Here is a 14,687-nt window from a genome sequence, read left to right on the forward strand (position 1 = left end):
TGGGACAATTATGCAAGCAGGGAAAAAAAGTATCTAGAGCAAATATTTAACTTTGCCTTCGGTATGTTGAAGTCACCGGCCCATGCAATCTCCCAGGCATGTCCTATAAAACTGACTTTTAAAAATACACACGTATATACGTTCCTCACGGGGAGACGGGGCTGGGGGTTTGCACGGCGGGAGGCTCGCTCTTCCGGAAGCGTGTTGCTCCACATCATAGCCTGGACGCTGGCGCTTGCCACCACCCCTCCCGGGACTGCAGATCTGGGCGGCAGAAAGCGCTCCTCCTTTTCAGAATACTGGAAAACGCAGGGCTCAGAAGCCTCCCTCGGCAGCCTCCTCAGAGGCACGCCGCTCCTGCAGGTGGCATGCGCAGTGAATTGCTGGGGTCTTGAGAAAAGTTATTAGCTGATTGCCCGTGCCCCGGGTCGGGAGGAGCAAAACCACTTCCCAGTTCGGAGCCGGGGGCTTAAGACAACCCGCTTTGGGTTTCGGCAACACTAACGAGCTCGCAGTCCCGGATCATAATAGGATTCGCGGGCGTCTCCGGAGGGTGCCTTTCCGGCTCCAGGATTCAGTGGAGCGGTTGACTTTAACGCCCCCGCCCTCTAACCCCCTCCCGGCCCGAGGGCCGCCGCCCTCCCGCGACACGGCTCTGCACGCCCAGGACGGAGGCGCCCAGGTGGACGGTGGCCTGGGAGGCCGACGGCGGCGCCTTGCCCAGGCACAAAGTTTTCATCTGCTCCGCACGCCTTCACATGTGCGATCGGCCCCTGTATTTCCGAATCCTGTTAGCATAAAACCCTCTCGAGCGGGAGTGGGCTGCGCAGGATGAGCCGCGCTTTACAAAATTAAGGGACTTTCTGGTCCGCTGGCTCGCACCGGGCGGGGTGGGGGAGGGGCGGGGGGCGCCGAGCCACGCAGCCCGGGCTGGGGCGGGGCCAAGGTGGCCCCGGGCTTCCGCCGTCCCCCGGTTGCTACAACAGACCCCGCAAGCCGCGCGCCAGTCGCCGCCGCGGACCGGAGCCGGCCAGGGCCAGGTGGGGAGGGGTCGGCCGCGGAGGCGGGAGATCCGGGGCGGGTGGCGCACGCGAGGCCGGGGCCGCGCGCGCCCTCGGGCGGAGAGAGGACCCCTCCCCCACCCTCGCCAGTCCCGACCGCCCGCGCCCGGCCGAGGGGAGGGTCGGCCGAGCAGCCCCCGCCAGGAGCCCCCGGCCCCCGCTGCAGCGCGGGGCGGGGCCGCGGCGCCTCCCCCCCCCCCCCCCCCGGCCCGGACACCTGAGCGGCGGCGGCCGCGGCTCCCGCGCTCCGGCCGGGCTGGGCGCGGCGCCGCTCGGGTCCCCGCGGCCGAGCGAGGTGCGTGCAGACGCCGGTCCTCTCCGGGGGGCTCCGGCCCGCCCGGACTCGCCGAGCTGCCGCCCGAGCCAGGTGAGGCGGCGGCGGCGTCGCGGGGCGCTGCGGGTGCGGGGCGGGGGTGGCTGGGGCACCCCGCGCGGCTGGGAAAGACAGTAGGTGGCCCCCGGGCGCGCGACCATGCTCACCGGCTGCATTTTGGTAGCGTCTGGATTCCAGGAACACTAACTACCGAGTAGGCGCAGTCCTGGACCCATAGAGGCTGAGGATAGGGGGTTGGGGGAAGGATTCCTCGGGTCCTGGTGGGAGTCCCTTCTCTGTAGAGGTACCCCCGCCCCCCGTCGTCCTTCTGGAGTAGGGGCCGTTTTGGAAGCGGCGTGGGAGCTGAAAGGAGGAACACCCCTTTTGTTCCCCCCCACCACGCGCTCATGGACGTCTTCACCTGTAGCGCGCCCTGTGTCTCCCCTTGGGGCAAGGCAGGTGGATCTACCTCCACTCGCTGCCGGTGGTCTTGCCCTAGGTCGCCGCCCGCTGGCCCGGATACCTGGGCCCGCTTGCCCGGCAGTGGAATTCGCACAGAACCGCCAGGGGGCGCCCGGGGGGGCGGGGACCCGCGCCGCCTCCGCCAGGTCCCCGGAGACCCTGCGTCGGCTACCCCGGCCCCGGGCGCGCCAGCGCCCACAGCCCCCATCCAGTTGCGCGCAGTTGAAGCAGCGGGCTCGGTGAGGCCGGGGCCGGTGCACCTGGCGCAGGCCCCGGGGGTCGCGGGTCGCACCCCCGGGTCTTGGGGATCGAGCAGAGCCCCCGCCAGGTGCCCGGCCTCTGCCCGCCGCACACCCCAGCCAGGCTGGGGGGCCCAGCTGGTGCAGGTGAGCGGCCTCCTCGCCCCGCCGCGGCGACCGGTGAATTATGCAGGAGGCTGGCACCGGCGCGCTCGAGTTGCTCAAGTTTCCCCGGCAACTTTCGCCCGGGCATTCCTCCTCCCGGCAGCCGGGCGGCTCCGCCCGCGCATCCCGTGCGCGACCCAGGCGCCTCCTCAGGGCGTCCGGGGCGCGGGGGGCGCCTGGAGACAGCGACCACGCACTCGCCACCTGAGCTGGGACCACTGGATTGTGCGAGCAGGTGCGACCCCCTCTGAGGGCCTCGCCAGCGGGGTTCGGAGGGCGCGGGGGCCGGGGTGGACCTCGGCGCCGGGGTTCGGAGGACACGGGGGTCGGGGTGGACCTCGCCGCCGGGGTTCGGAGGGCGCGGGGGTCGGCGTGTCTGCGCGGTGACACTGCCCGGGATGAGAGAACCGGCGCGCAGGCGAGGTCAGTGTTTCCGAGGGGCTGGGGGCGTCCAGAGGGGGCGAGGCCGCTGCTGTGACAGTAGGTTTTCGCGGTGGAGTTTTAAAGCGATCCTAGGTGGCTGGATCTGAGAAGGCCCTTGGGCCCCTTGGGTGGGAGCTCAGGCCGCGGTACGAGGGGCACCGTCTTGGGAGTCCTCAGAGGCCTTCCCAAAATAAAGTGGTTTCTGCGTAGAAGTTCGAAGAGGTAAATTGGATAGTTTCGTGACCTCTTTTTGTTTGAAACTCAAGTTCGAACATTAATGAGGTCAATCCGCTAATTAAATTAAGCTCCAAGAAGCAGAGAGGTAATTTCAGAAGTACAGTGAGGGATGGCGGCTTGGCCTCTACCTGGGACTTGCCCGCGGCTTTGCTGACCCGCCGCAGGGAGAGTCAGTGGGCGCTGGGTTCAGCCTGTCTCCAAGTGCCCGCTACCCACGTTAAATAATAATCAGTGGACCGCCTGTTCCTCGCCAGGCGTGGAACCTGGTGCTTGGGGGCTTGGGGAGGTCCAGAGGAGCCCAGGATGCGGCCGCTTTTGGGGACTCGAGTTTTCAAACCACTTGTAGGCGATCGCAAGGCTGCGTGTAAGAAGGGTGTTGAACTGTCTGCCTGGAGCTTTGTACCCACTGGGGGCTCGGTGGTGATTAAAGGGGGACATCGACGTGGCTGCCCTGAGGTGGGGGTTAATAAGTGGTGGCAAGGAGTTTTGCCCGGGAAGTCACGGTATCTTTAAGAAGACATGAGGGAGACCCTTGTCTTAATAGGAGTTAGGCTGTTTCAGAAGTGACTGGATGTAAAACTCCTGGGGTGCAATGTTCTTAAAGGAAGGGGTTCCATTATTATGCTGGGAATTTCTGCTTTTCCAAGAAGAAAGAATTGGGTGGAAAGCTTCCTCTTCTTTGGAAGAGGCTGTAATTCTTCAGGTATCTAAAGGAACCCTTTATGAATAAAGGGATTTTTGCCGGTAAGGGTGGTTCGCAGTGGGCACTGTTGACAGCCCTTGGCTGCTTTGAACAAATCAGATCCCTTTATTGGTGGCGGGTGGGGGTAGCGAGTGAGTCTGCCTACTGGCTCCAAGTACAGTTTGCTTTAGAAAGCTCTATTCGTATTCAGGTGAGTTTCCCAGAGGTTTTCATTCATTCATTTATTTTAAAGTGCTTGGGGTTGTGGGCAAGGCCCCCTATCTGTCGTCTAGGGGTCACCTTGTGCAGGTGACTCGGTCCCAGCCTCCGGGGGACCCTGTCCAGGAGAAGCCGGACCATCAGGATCAGATGTGAGGAGTGGAGGAGCGGAGTTCCAAGATAGCTCTGCATTTTACATTTCATTGATGATGGGGAAAAGGGTGGAAGAAAAAACATGCCAGGAGTTAACCTATGTGCAGGGAAAAACTAGTCAAAACTGACTTTTATAGAAAAATAATTCTTTTTTTCCCCCGTGACGAAGGCCCTGGAGATTGAACCCAGGACCTCATGCACGTACATGCCAGGCACACACTCTACCGCTGAGCTATGTCCCCCATCCAACCCCCCCCATTACCTTCGTTGCTTTATTCCCAAGTATGCCCTAGATCCTACATGATAGAGTTCTGGTGTCCTTGTCACCTCGGGTGACGAGGTAAAGGGGGGCTTTACCAAAGTGAGGCTCGGTTTGGGAGTTGCAGAAGGGGCCGAGTGTGCCTCTGCCCCAAGGGGACAGTAGGAGTGAGTTCGGTTTGGATCCCTGCCCCTGACCCCTGAACTCATTTCCCTGGATTCTAGCCCCTGCCTTGTAAACTTAAGGTCCAGCATGGCTGCAGGCTGTGGGATCTGAAGTAGAGAGTTATCCTCCGGGAGCCTGGGGAGGGGCAGGGAGAGGGGCAGGCGTGGCTGGAAAAGCCAGGAGAAAAGCACACTTGGTGCCTCTTCTGAGCCTTGCATTGTCCTGAGCCCCAGGGAGGGAACATTTAGGAACCGCCATCATCCAGTGATCGAATCCTCCGCTTTGATCGAAGGCCTGGTTTGTGGTGGGGTCAGGAGGAAAGCGCCCCAGACAAAGGCCACTCTTTCTCATCTTGGGAGCTGCCCCTGGAGCCCTCACTCACCTGGGCAGTTGTTGAAAGGCTGTCAACCGACGGGGTGAGGGGCTCCGAGCGACCACTGTGACCTGGCCACCCCCCCCGCCCCGCCCACCCAAATGAGGAGCCTGCCGTGCCTTCAGAGGTGGTCTGGGTTATATTGGGTTTTCTCTATGTGTTGTAGAAATGAGCCCAACAAATAATCATCTGAGGGCCAGAAGCTGGCCATGGGGGCCACCCCAGAAGCTTCCAGAATAGACAGCAGAAGAGAAGGGACTGGTCAGTTGGTGCACACTGGGACAGGGGCTGTGATGGAGGTGACCATCGGGTGCTGTAGGACACAGAGAGGGTCCCCAACCCAGTCTGGGGAAGGAGGGGGGACGGGGGTATCAGAACACCGGGGCAGGACCTGGGTGTCTGGCCCTGTCTTCGCCTGTGCTGCCCCAGGACCTGGCAAGAACGGTCTGCCTCTTACTCCAGCAGCTGTGAGGCTCTCTCCTGCTGAGTGTTCCTGCCCGCCTGGCGTGTGCCACACTCTTGCTGTAGGTGACCTCATCCAGCTCTTGCCAACTCCAGAAAGAGAGAGGTGCGATCAGTTATTCCTACTTCACAGATCAGGAGCCTGAGGCTCAAAGGAGTGAAGCCACTTGCCCAAGACCACACAGCTAGTGAGTGGGGAGCAGGGATTGCGCCCAGGCAGCCTGGGAGAACCCAGCCCTGAGTCCCCGACGCCGCACACGGCTGGGATGCACTTTCCCCAGCGGGGAGATTCCTCCGGTTAGGAGATGATTTTTCTTGTTACCATGGTGCGACAAAGAGGTAGAGCCAGCAAGCGAAAACCTCTGTATCTGGTCACACTCCTTGATGGTGAGAGCCCTTTATTTTTTTTCTTTGAAAGCAGAATCAAGAAGTACTTTTAAGTGGCTAAAATGTTCGTTTCATTGGCTCTGGTGGTTGTTCTGAGGTGGGTTTTCGGGGGACAAGGATGCAGCTAGCTCCACTAGAGGGGTTTCCAGTCTTAATGGAGGCGAAAGGTGAACCCAGTCCAATATTGGGGCGGATCTGAGAGCCTGTCCAGGGCTCAGGGTCACTGAGCTGGGCCACTCCTTTTTTTTTTTTAACTGCAGTACTAGTTTACAATGTTGTGGGTTTACAATGTTGTGTTCATTTCTGGTGTACAGCATAGTGATTCAGTTACATGTGCATGTATAGATTCCTTTTCATGTTCTTTTTCATTATAGGCTATTACGAGGTATTGAATGTAGTTCGCTCTGCTCTACGGTAGGACCTCGTTTATCTATTTTTTGGGTCACTTTTTTTTTTTTTTTGGAGGGGAAAGGTAATTAGGTTTCTTTATTCTTAGGGGAGGTACTGGGGGTTGAACTCAAGAATGCCAAGCATACGCTCCACCGCTTGAGCTATACCCTCCCCCCTGTTTTTGGGGTCACTCTCGATGGATGGGCCCCAGGGATGGGCCAGCTGGGATGCGCGTCACTTCCTGGGAGGAGAGGCCTTCGGGCTGCTGGGAGGCCTGGGCAGCGGGCGCGAAGGGCAGGGCTCCTGCTGATTGGCCGCCGGCGGGGAGGGGGCGGGGCAGGGCTTGAAAACTGCCCTGTGAGATTCGCGGGAGTTCGCTCCTTGACTCTCAGGATCGAGTGAGGCCACCAGCTCCCAGGGTCAAAGCTGCAGATTTCACATGATGGGCCTCACGGGGGAGGGGCTTCAGGCCCAGCCCCAGAAATTCTGACTGAGGCCCCCGAAGTCGGGCTGGAGCTCCCCAGCGGTTCCCCTGTCAGGGGTCCTGGGAACACACTTTGAGAAGGATAGTTGCCCAGAGTCCTGAGCTGCTGCTTCAACTAAAAGGCCTGATTTGGGAGACTCGCTGGGGCAGTTTTCTCCCCCCCCCCCCCAATTTGTTTTCTTTGCCTCTCAACTCCCTAGGCATTTGAAAAACCCGTCCTCTCACACGGCTTCTGCAACATTTTCGTATGAAAAACCGAAATACCCAGCAAAGCCGAGAGAACTGCACCCGCGCTGCCTTACACGCACCCCAGGGTTCTCCAGCCGCCGTCCCCCTGGACGCCCCGTGCATTCACACGTCAGCCTTTAAAATCCTGCTTCATAGCTTTAAGTATTTGATAAGGATGTAGAACCTGGTCTGCAAGGCAAATATTGACATTTGGGAAGTAACTGTTCCCTAACTTTAACCGTATCCATTGCAGCGAAGGGTGACTTGACACCCACCTTTCCTTGACAAATACCTGGAGGGCCCCCTTCCTCCCTTGGGTTGGTGCCACCACCTCCCCGAGGACTTTCATCCCAACGTGGTAGACTTTTATGCTCGTGAGTCTTTTACTAATCGATCGAGCATGTTTCTCTGCAGGGAAACTGTACATAAATTAACTTTAAAATTTTCCTGTGACCTAAAGTCTCTAAGTATTAAAAAAAAATAGTCGCTTCTGGATTGAGAAAGCCCTGAGATCAAACTCTATAAATATGTTACGGATTTTTAGAAATGGAAATAGGAAAGTGTTATTGGAAATACAGCTCTTAGAGATCAGATGGTGGGTGTGTTTGGTGTGATTTAATGAAAACCTTAGTTGAAGTTCCCCCTTTGTTTGGTATTAGGGAGTTCCCTCCCCACCACAACATTCAGAGGGGGCTGGAAAGCCTTTTGGATGTAAAGGGTGGGAGGGGCTGCTGGGAAGAGGGGGACCCCAGGCCTTTCTGGGTCCACACACCCCAGTTTGAAGCCCCCTGCAGGGGAGGAGAGAGAAGTGGGTAAGATTCAGCCCCGCCCTCAAGGTTCTGGCAGGTGATTCCCACCTGGGGACAGTGGTGACACCTCGGAGACAGTAGTGACCGGTAACGGACCCACGGTGTGGCTTGAACCTGAGAAAGGCAGGATGGAGCGGTGGGGACTGTGGCCTGGCAGACTGGGTCCCAAAAGCGCAGACCTCACACATCTTGAGCAGAACCGAAGGCCAGCTTCGAGGAGGGAAAGTTCAGCCTGGGGCCCCTGCGTGAGGAGTGGAGGGGGGACTTCTTCCTGCTTGATGACACCCTGGAAAGCACAGGGCACAGTACCTCCTGCCCGGGATTTTTCCTGCCTCCCCATCTTCCTCCTTCCTGTTTTTTTTTTTTTTTTTTTCTTACTGGAGGTACTGGGGATTGAACCCAGGACCTCCAACATGCTAAGCATGCGCTCTACCACTGAGCTCTACCCTCCCCCTTTTCTGATTTCCATGCATTGTTCCAGCTCTACCCTCCCTCTTTTCTGATTTCCATGCATTGTTCCATGCTCCCATTATCCTGAGGAGAGGTGGGGGCCTGGCAAACCGCAGGCAATTGCTGTGCTGCGTGCAGGTCCCCTGTCACCAAGGAAAGGACCGGGTCTTGCTTCTCTCTGTATCCCAGGGTTCTGGAAGGGCACTGGTTTGGAGCAGGCCCTGCCCCAGTGGCTGGAAGGCATCATTGGTTCCAGGCTTCCCCTCCCACGTGTGCATTCAGCTCCCGGAAGTCGCAAAACCAGTCAGGCCACCAGCCTGTTCTTTCTTGGCCTCGCCCTGAGGGTTCAGACCTGGCTAGCTGGGGGGGAGGGGGGGTGCCTCCAGGCCGGGCAGCTCCGGGATGTCAGTTCCTGGCAGGTGGCACGTGAACTTGCCGCCACCAGGATTACTGCCAGAATGTTTGCGGAGCTGGCACCTGGGGGCTGGGGGTGGGGCAAACAAAAGGCCACAGTTCAAGGATGTTTTTGTTGCACATGGAGCCCAGGTAGAGTCCGGATAGCATTCCCAGACGGTGGTGGCCAGCCTGGCGTGTGGGGTTACCGACGCCCCACACGTGGGGCCGGGGGCGCCACGTTCTCGGTTCCTGAGAGTTCCAGGCCTTCCCTGCTTTTCTGCAGCGAAATGGTCCCAAAGTGTGTGAAATTAGACCGTCTGGTTTCTGTGTGTTTTGATTCTTTGGGCTCTTTCTGGGGCTGTCCCAGGCCGGTGAGTGGCTGGCAGGGTCTTCTGTGCTGAGTCTGGCAGGATTCCTTCCCGACGCTTCTTTGTCTCTTGATCAAACCTCTGATGAAGTTCTTTGGGTTGTTGGGGAGGGACACCCGCTCAGACAGGTGAAGGGGGAGTGTGATGGGGACACAGGACTGTTACTGTCACCGTGGGGCCAAACAGGCTCCCAGAGTTGTCTCTCCCTCTGCTTCTTCCTCGGTGGACCATCTTGATGACTTTACATCATGAAAATCAGGGTAACAGTGAGTGTGGGGCCTGGCAGGGTTCCACGGCCGACTCACTCCATCCTCAGCCCTGAGACGTGGGCGCTGGTACCCTCACACCCATTCTCCAGATGAGTAAACTGAGGTAGACAGGGTTTCCCTACCACTCGGACCCTCTGCCAGCCAGCTGCCCACTCCATGGCGCAGAATTAGGTGCCTGCCCGTCCCCCTCCCCTGTGTGATTCAGGGTGATGCCCGAGTTTATCTTTCTGCTCCTTCCAGGGAGACTGGGCCCGGTAGCACAGGGCTTCTGAAAATTCTGGTCCCAGGACGCCCCTACCCTCTTTGTAGAGTTTTAAGGACCCCAGGGAGCAGTTTGTTTATGTGCAATGTATCTGCTGATATTTATCCTGTTAGAAATTCAGAAAGAATTTTGAAATATTTAATTAGTAATGCATTTAAAGGTGACAGTGGTAAACCCATATGTGTTCATGTAAATAACATATTTTTATGAAAAACAGCTATTTTCCAAAAACAAGACGAAACCGTGGCACTGGTTTACGTTTTTGCCAGATCTCTTTACTGTCTGGTTTCGTAGAAGACGGCTGGATTCTCGTATCTGCTGCTGCATTTAGCCTGTTGCAGTAACACACGTTGTGTAGCTTCTGGAAAACCCTGCAGCACACTTGGGAGAGGGTGAGAGTGAAAAAACAACTAATCTTGGAGTTCTCATGAAAATGGTTTGACTTCATCGACCAGCCCCCCAAAGGGCTTTGGGGAACCCCCCAGGGTTCCCTAGACCACACATTGGGAACCACTGGAGGAAGCATGGGACCTGAGACATGGAAGTGTTTGAAAGCTGGCTCTGCCCGGAAGCCAGGTGGATGTTTCCACGTATCCCCTTCCTCGTCATTCAGGATGCGTCCGTGAAGTCTGGTTAGGGGCTTCAGGAGGTCATCGCGTGGTCCCCACCCCCGGAAGAGACTGGCTGGTGGCAGAGTCCGGGTGGTGGGGTGCGGGCTCAGGGAAGGCAGGAGCTGGCTCCCTCCACAGCTGGGGTTTGATGGGGGCGGGCACTTGATGACTAAGGGTGTAACTTGTGTTGTGTGAGTGATGTCACCAAAGCTGAGTTGTGTGGTGGTGGCCGTCAGGCGGCCAGGCAGCTCCCTGGGCAGTGTTGTGTGGCAGGAAAGCTGCTTTTTGATACCAGTGAGGGTGTCCACGTGCAGAGGGACTGGTGGACAGAGGCTGGATGGGGGGTTGGGGGCCGCCAGCGGGGAGGAGGCGGAGTCTGCCTAAGAAGGAGAGGACTTTTGGAGCACCCGAAGCGGTAATGGAGAGACGGGGACGTGGACGGCCTGCCTCTCTGGTCCTCAGCCCTGCGGCCCCCGTGTGTGACCTCCCAGGCCACGGACCGGGATGCATCCCGCCAGTGAGTCAGTCCTTTGCTGGTCTTGACCCTTTGCTGGGCCTGAGGGTTGTTTTGGGGGTGAAGATTGTCCCTAGAGGAAGGGCTTGGAGCCCGGGGGGGCGGGGAGTCCCAGCCTGGTCCTTGTCACGTGCTGTGCAGCCTGCGCCGGCCGGGCCCTCCTTTCCCTGGGCTCCCTGGCGACCTCGGTAGAGGAGGAGCTGGCGGGCTCAGCCGCGGGTCCCCAGGGTTCCAGAGTGACCGAGGGGAATCCTGGAAGCAGAAGTTAGTCTCCCTCTTGTCCAAACGCTCAGGTTTTCCAGGGAGACCCAAGCTGGGGGCTCCGGGCGTGGTTGAGGGGGTCCCTGAGGAGGGGTCTGAGACTGGGCTGTGACCAAGCTCTGCTCGGCCCAGCAGGGGGCGGGGGCAGCAAAGGCAGCCTTTTAAAGCGCGGCTCCACACTTGGTGGTCAGAGACCCCGCTGTGTGCCTCCCCCGCCTCCACCCCCCCATCCCGCCCCCCCCCCCGCCTCCAGCTCGCATAAATGTTTGTTGAGTGAACAAGTCTCTGAAGCGGGCGAGCGTCACCAGGTGCGTAACTGAGCACCTGCCTTGGTACAGACTTTGTCTTTGAGTCTCCACCAGCCCCTCTGCCGGAAGCAGGGCTGGGGCCGGCTGTGCCCTGCTTGGGGTCATGGCGTCCGAGGAGGCAGAATGGGGTGTTGTTTGGGGGTTTGTGGGCTCTGGGGTTAGGTGTGCTTTAAGTTCTGGTTCTGGTTTTGGTTAGTTCCAGTCGAGACCCTACGAAGCTCTGTTCCTGAGTGGTCCTCAGCCAAGCCGGGATTTCAGGGGCTTTCGTAACAACTTCCCAAAGTTCGGTAACTTCTCATCTCGACTCTAAATAACAGGGTAGATGTTTTTCAGTAGAACGCGTGATGATGTCAAGGAGTAACTTGGGAGTTCAGGGTGGAGCTCAGCTCTGTCTTGACTGATGGCGCTTTTTTGGCTCATTCTCGCCGACCTGGGAGTGGAGGCTGGGGAAGGGCATACGGTTGATTATTAGTATTTTGGGGCGTTGATTCTACCTGAGTAACATGAATGTGAGAGGCATCCAAACGGGGGAGCAAGTGGTGACATGCCCCGGGTCCCCCTGCCTGGCTCCAGGGAGAATCAGGGATCCCCAGGTCTCAGGTGAAGGGATGGTTTCTCGGAGGGCAAAGATGTGCTGTTAACCCTCCAGCAGGCCTCCTTCCTGCTGCCTCTGTGGAGGGAGCCCTAGACGGGTAGGAGAGAAGGGATGGGGGAGGCCACCCTCAGTTCTTTCTCTTATATTCGAGTTTCATGTGTTCATGAGTGGTTTACACCCTTGTCACCCGCCTCCCTCCGCTGGAAGAAAGTCCAGGAGGACAGGCCCCCGTCCATCCTATTCATCAGTGTGCCCCAGGACCAACGCACCGAGGTTGAGTACCACTGTGCCGGGCACTGCTCTCAACTCGTTAAAAAAAAAACATACAACAGTTTTACCAAGATAGAATTTATACACTGTACAAATCACACCCATTTAAAGTATATAAAGTACTTAGTTCAGTGTTTTTAGAATATATTCAAAGAGTTGTGCAATCATCATCTTAGAACATTTTCATCACTTCTGAAAATCTCACACCCATTAGCAGCCATTCCTTTTTTATGGCTGAATAATATTCCATTGTATGGACACATCCCATTTGACTCATTGGTACATCAGCTGATGGACATATTGGTTGTTTCCACTCTTTGGCTACTGTGAATCACGCTGCTATGAACGTTCAAGTACAGGTTTTCATGTGGGCCTGTGTTCAGGTCTCTAAGGTTCTTACCCAGGAGTGGAATTGCTGGGTCACGTGATATGCAACATGGAACCTCTGGAAGAGCTATCGGACTGTCTTCCAAAGTGGCTGGACCCTCAGCGTTCCAGCCAGCAGTGTCTGAGGGTTCCGATCTCCACACCTCCTCCCCGACAGTGGCTGTTACCCGTCTTTGATGAGCGTCATCCTGGTGGGTGTGAAGTAGGATCTTACTCCTTTGGAGTTGGCGTTTCTCTCCTGGTCAGTGATGTGAGCACCTGTCCGTGGGCTTGTTGATTCTTTGTATATCTCACTTGGGGAAATGCCTGTTCAGAGCCTTTGCTCATTTTTCAGTTGGGCTTTGGTTCTTTTATTACTAAGTTATCAGAGTTCTTTATGTTTTCCAGACACAAAGCCCTTATCAGATACACAATTGATAATTTCTCCCATTCTGCAGGTTGTCTTTTTCCCTTTGCTGATTGTGTCCTTTTAAAGTGTGAACATTTTACATTTTTAGGGAGGAGGTTATATGGCTCAGTGGTAGAGCGTGTGCTTAGCATGCACGAGATTCTGGGTTCAATTCCCAGTGCCTTCACTAAATAAATAAGCAAACCTAATAACCCCCCGCCAAAAAAGGAAAATTTTACGTTTTTGATGAAACTATTTACTTATTTTTTCTTTTGTTGCTTGTGCTCCTGGTGTCACACCTGAGAAGGATTTGTCTAACCTGAGGTCATGACAATTGGCGCCTGCCTTTTCTTCTACGAGTTTTATACTGTTAGCTCTTACGTTTAGGTCTGTGGTCCATTTTGAATTAATTTTTGTGTGTGGTGTCGGGAAGGGGTACAACTTCATTCTTTTGTAGGTGGATGTCCAGGTGTCCCAGCACCATTTCCAATGGAATTATATTGGTGCCCTTGTTGAAAATCAGTTGACCAAAGAAACTGGCTTCCCTTTTGGACTTGAAGGCCCATCGCTTTGCTCTCTCCGCCCGTCCCTGTGCCAGAATGGCGCCGTGTTGCATACTGATGTTGTAGCAAGTTTTGAAATCAGGAGGGTGGGCCTCCCACCTAGTCCTTCTGTCCCGATGCTCTTTTAGCTGTTCCGGGTCCCTTGAATTTCAGCACCAGCTTATCCACTTCTGCAAAGAACCCGGCTGGGGTTTGATAGGGACTGTTTTGAATCTGTAGCTCATTTTGGAAAGTACTGTCTTAGCAGTGTGAGGTCTGAGGCGTGAACACACACAGGATGTTTTTCCACTTAGTTGGGTCTTTTTATTTTTTGAAAAGTGTTTTCTAGTTTTCAGCTTATAAAATTTTCCACTTCTTTGGCTAGATTTATGCCTAAAGATTAAATTCTTTTTGATGTTATTGTGAAATTGAGTTCTTAATTTCCTCTTCTTTTTTTTTAACGAAGGCACCGGGGAGTGAACCCAGGACCTCACGCGTGCTAAGCACGCGCTCTGCCCCTGAGCTGTACAGCCACCCCCTTAGTGTCCTTTGCAGGTTGTTCAAAGCTGTTGTGTGGAGAGCCCAGTTCTTTTCTGTAGATTCATCTCAGACCCTGTAATCTCGCTGAGCCTGTTTATGACTCCCAGCTCTTTTTTAGTGGCTGCTTGGGGACGTGTGCGCACGAGGTCCTGTCTTCTGCCGAAAGGAGCCACTTCTCCTTTCCTGTCTGGATGCATTTATCTCATTGTCTCGCCCAGTTGCCCGGGCAGGAACCTCGGTGCCGTGCTGAGCAGACGTGGGAGAAGGAGCACCTCTGCCTGGTTCCTGATCCTGGGGGCAGGACCCAGCCCTTCCCCATGAGCCGTGACGTGAGCCGTGGTTTCTAGGGGTGCCCTCTGTGAAGCAGAGGAAGTTCACGCGTGTTCTTTGTTTTTGAGCGTTTCTGTCTTGAAGGGCTGCTGGATTTTGTCAGGTGTTCTTCCTGCATCTCTTGCGATGATCAGCTGCCTTTTGTCCTTTACTCTGTTAATATGGTGCATTACATTAATTGATTTTTCCATGTCAGCCCGATTTTGCATTCCGGGGATAAATCCCACTTAGTCACGCTGTGTGGTCGTTTTTACGTGCTGCTGGATGCGGTTTGCTGGTACTTTGCCGAGCTTTCTGCGTGTGTGAGCGCGAGTACCGCTGGCCTGTAGTCCCCTTGAGCTGGTGTCACGGTAGCACTGGCCTCGTAAGGTTGTGGGGAGTATCGTCTTCCACTGTTGGGCAAAGTGTGTGATGAACTGTGTGAAGGCATTGATTCTTCTTGAAACGTTTGGTGGGATTCTGCAGGTGCCGTCGGGGCCTGGGCTTCTCTTCACATGGGGCTTGGAGTTTAACCCACTTTCTTCTTGTTCTAGATATAATCAGATCTTCTGTTTCTTCTTCTTTTTTAAAATTTATTTTTACATTTTTAAAAACCCCTTCACTGTGGTCTGGTTCCTGCACCGTCAGCTACACATATTTCAGATGTACTGATTGGTGAATTTTGTTGCATGTGTACACCAGGAAA

General features: G+C 55.9%; 1 protein-coding gene across 4 annotated transcripts in view; it reads left to right on the forward strand.

Annotated features, from left to right (window-relative positions):
- Positions 1-973: 973 nt before the first annotated feature.
- The window catches only part of SHANK2 (SH3 and multiple ankyrin repeat domains 2), a 494,838-nt gene continuing 481,124 nt past the window's right edge, over positions 974-14,687 (forward strand). For 3 of the 4 annotated variants that reach the window (XM_064492018.1, XM_064492014.1, XM_064492017.1), the window contains exon 1: positions 974-1,040. The gene's annotated coding sequence lies outside the window, so the exon portion shown is untranslated. Of the gene's footprint in view, positions 1,041-1,345; positions 1,429-14,687 lie in introns of those variants that run through there. The other variant, XM_064492016.1, reaches the window with a different exon arrangement.

The sequence above is a fragment of the Camelus dromedarius genome, chromosome 12 (assembly GCF_036321535.1).
Source record: "Camelus dromedarius isolate mCamDro1 chromosome 12, mCamDro1.pat, whole genome shotgun sequence".
NCBI lineage: Eukaryota > Metazoa > Chordata > Mammalia > Artiodactyla > Camelidae > Camelus > Camelus dromedarius.